This window comes from Prionailurus bengalensis, chromosome C1, assembly GCF_016509475.1.
Source record: "Prionailurus bengalensis isolate Pbe53 chromosome C1, Fcat_Pben_1.1_paternal_pri, whole genome shotgun sequence".
Taxonomy (NCBI): domain Eukaryota; kingdom Metazoa; phylum Chordata; class Mammalia; order Carnivora; family Felidae; genus Prionailurus; species Prionailurus bengalensis.
In genome coordinates this window covers 105,128,261-105,132,223 of record NC_057345.1, presented here as the reverse complement: position 1 = coordinate 105,132,223, position 3,963 = coordinate 105,128,261, and the positions used below count along the sequence as shown (strand labels likewise).

The 3,963-nt window shown below is 42.3% G+C and overlaps 1 pseudogene; it reads left to right on the top strand.

Moving 5' to 3' along the window:
* The first annotated feature begins 2,451 nt into the window (after positions 1-2,451).
* LOC122482412 lies at positions 2,452-2,570 on the top strand (annotated as a pseudogene).
* The last annotated feature ends 1,393 nt before the right edge of the window (positions 2,571-3,963 follow it).

Genomic DNA, 3,963 nt, shown 5'->3' with positions numbered 1-3,963 from the left:
GCCCTTTGTAGTTCTGATCTAGCAATCCTCCCCTCGTTTCCTTCTAGCCCCATACCTCAATCAGGTACAAATTTTTGCCCCCATCCTGTGGGATATGGGATATTTTGTAATACCTACAGACAAATCCTCTCTTGGGAGGAATGCTAACGCATTTAGTGGGTAAGGGCCAGGGATGCCGGGAAACCTAACCTAATGTACAGGACTGTGCCTACAGCCAAGACTTCGCCTGGCCTGTAACCTCAGTCCTCCTGTGGTATTTGGTAGACCAAGCGCCCAGACTTCCCTTCCATCAGGATTTAATTCTCATTTGGGTCAAACCTTCCCTCAGCCCCACCACCTAGCGCATGTTCTTGCTCTTGGTGAAAGCTGAGAAGAACACAGATTTGCTGTGGTTGCTTACACTCCTCTACAGGAAAACAATCTTCTCCAGGGCAAGGACCTCGTCTTCTGTAACAATTTCCTAGCTATAAAAGCCACTTTGCTGCTTGCTAAGCCCTCCCAGGTGCCTCTCCTTGAATTTCCTGATAGGTTGGAGGTGGGAACTTGGGGAAGTGGTTTTTGGTGTTCTCAGGTGCATTTATTTAAAAAAAAAAAATGCATGATGTGCAAATGGCCACAGTTAGCATATAAAATGGCTTTCTAAAGATCCTTTAGTTCAAAACTTGCATAACCTGGCCAATCTGGCCAGGCTGGTGAATGTTTGCCCAGTAAAACCTACCCTAAGGGAAAAATCTTAGTTTCAGATTCATTTGTCAAGATTTGAAATTAGGCCATTATTGATAAACTTTAAGGAATTGACAAGTTTGCACTTAAAATGAATTTTATAATGTAAGAGTTCAAATTTACATCCCATTAAAGTTACATAAAATGGGCTATATAGGATTTCTTTCTTTCACTGGGAAATGAAGATTTTCTGAGTCATTTTCCCTGGCGAGAGGAATGACTCACTGAGAATTATAATTTCCCAGTGAAAGAAAGGAAATCATTATGCAGCACATTTTATGGTAGGAAAAGTTAAATGAAAAGGCCAGGGTGGTGTGCCTTCTACTCAAACCATCAGAGACCCTATCTGGTCTCCTCCCCTAGGATCCTGAAGTCCCAGAGGACTAGTGACCATGTTTTTCATAGTCTTTTGAAGTTGTTAAAGCATTATCAGTTGGCTCACCTGATCAGAAGCTATCATGAGTCACTCAGGACTAAAGGATTAAGCCCCAACTCCTTATTCTGAAACTAAAGGCTTTCTGCCATCTGGCCCAAACTTCCCTTCTTCAGCTGTTCATTTTCCTCAGCTTTCTAGCATAGCCCAAATGCTGTACGCACTGTCCTATAGTGCCTCTTAAGGTCCTCTTTGTGCTTTTGTTATGTGGTCCTTCTAAACTGTGGTACTCCGTTGCCCTCTCAACTACTCAAAGCCTGTCAACCTGGCAGTTCTTTAAACTTTTTAATTTTTAAAAGTATTTTTGAGAGAGTGTGTGTGTGAATCCCCACTCATACACAGGGAAACACAGAATCGGAAGCAGGTTCCAGGCTCTGAGCTGTCAGCACAGAACCCGACGTGGGGCTCGAACCCACGGAACGCAAGATCATGGCCTGAGCTGAAGTCAGATGCTTAACTAACTGAACCACCCAGGTTTTCCACAGTTCTTTAAAATCTTCCTCAAATCTCACTCCTTGAAGCTTTTCCATCCCATTATAGCTCACAGGAAGTCTTTCTCCTTTCAGTGCTTAAGGCTTTATTCCTTGCACAATGAATTTGCAATTAACTGTAACTTTGTGAACTGTGGAGCCCTGTTCCTTACTTTCTTTTTCGTTGTTTTTACATTTTCTTGTGTTTGTCTTCTATGAGAAGACAGGGTCTACTTTCTTTAAAAAGTCCTTCTTGGGATCTTTGACAAAAGCTGTTCCAGTGCCCATTATAAAATAGCATCTTGATGAACATTTGTTGACTGATTGCTCAGACCACAGAACACCAGAAAATGGACCTGAAGGTGGTAAGTTCATGTACTCCAATAAGGGGCATAAAGTGGGAGTTATCAAAGAATGTCAATCTTTTTTTTTTTTTTAACCTTTACACCCCACGTGGGGCTCAAACTCACGAGATCAAGAGTCTTATGCTCTTCTGAGCCAGCCAGACATCTCCAAAGAATGTCAATCTTTAGCAAGGAAGGAACAAGACTGGGGAATTACTAGATATTATTGAAGATTGTTTCCACATTTCGTAACTATTGTTGAGCCACTATATGATTTGGCAAAAATAGAAAACTTGGTAAAATATCCTAGAGCCCATACTGTCAACATCAACAAACTTCTGAAAAGTAAAAGCAGGGTCGTGTTTTCTTTTTGTGTGTGATCAAATCTCCATATCGAACATCTCAGCAAAGCAGTGAGATGGGTAACAAGATGTAAATACATCTGCTAGAGGGAATTACACTAGTATACAGATAATTATATATTGCTTCTCGGCCTTTTGGCTAAGATCAAGTGTAGTATCTCTTCTTATCAGTATACAGATAATTATAATTCAAGGCAAAATGTGTTTTTCCCAAAAGAGGGGGAAGAAGGTAATGTTCTCAGTTAAGGAGAATGATAGGTTGCATCTGACTGGAGGGCTCAGGAAAGCTCCATGAGGATCATTTCCATCACCTGTGTAGGTGATGGGGCTCTATAGGTGCCCTCCTTCCCAAGTACATGAGGTTCAGCTGGAATATTGTTTGCAACCAATATATTAAGTATCCTCTGGGATTTTTTTTTTAAGTTTCAGCTTTATTCAATTTTCACTGCAACCTCTTTCAATTAATCGTCTGATTTTGGTAGATGAAATTCTCCATCATTCTATATTCTGTGACTAGAGGTCATTAATTGTGCACCTCTCATCCAGGTTGTAACATTTTCCTTTCACCTTTAATGTATCTCTTAAATTTTTTTTTTTTATTTTCACAGACTATTTTATGTCCTTATATTGAAAAGTTCTGGCTTCTCCTCCTGCTTACAAAACCTTTCAAGTCACATTGTTCTTGGCTCCTAACCCTTCAAGCCTGCTGAAGCTTTGTTCACCACAGTGTGGCTTGAGAGAAATTTGACTTTCTTGTTCCCTGTGAGATTAATTTTCTCTTTCTGGGGGTGATGATAATAGGGTGAGTGAATAACAAACCTTTTCTCAATCACCCATGATTTATCATAAAATATCGTTAACTCAAAATGTGTCAAGTCTCCAACCACACCTCGACACTTGTGCCACTGCCCCATGCCCTAAGCCACCGCCACCTCCCCAGGTGCCCAGGGTGGTTGCAACAGCCTTCTGCCTAGTCTCCTTGCTTTTGCCATCTACCCTCTCTGTTTTCCACAAAACAGCCGGTGTAAACTTCTTGAAACGTGAATTAGATCCTGTTACTCCCACGCTCTCCTCCCCATCTGAACACCACCCCCTACCACCCTCCCCACCACCCCCTGCACCAACCATGGCTTCGGAGTGAAGGTGGCATCCTTATGATGGCCCACCTACCATGTCTTCCTGCTCTCCCTTTTGTCTGCTCCACTGCACTCCCTGGTCTCTTTGTTCTTACTTGAATACACCCAGGCCGCCTATCTCCGGGCCCTTCACTTGCCATTTCCTCTTCTGGGAAGGCTGTCCCCCCCCAGATACTTAGGCGACTGGCTTCCTCATGTCTTTTGGGTTTCTTCTCAAAGGGTCCCTTACCGTCTTACCAGTGAGGACTTCCTTGACCAGCTTATGTAAGATAAACCCACCTCCTCCTCCAACTTCATAATACTCTCTATTCCCCTACCTTGCTTAATTTTCCTCTATGTCTCATCTGAATAATGTGTTTGTTTATTACTGACTCAGAGTCTACTACTCATAAAAACTGTTCTTTGCTTTTTAAAATGTTTATATTTTGGGAGAGCACAAGCAGGGGAGGGGGGTAAGAGAGAGGAGGACAGAGGATCTAAAACAGGCTGTGTGCT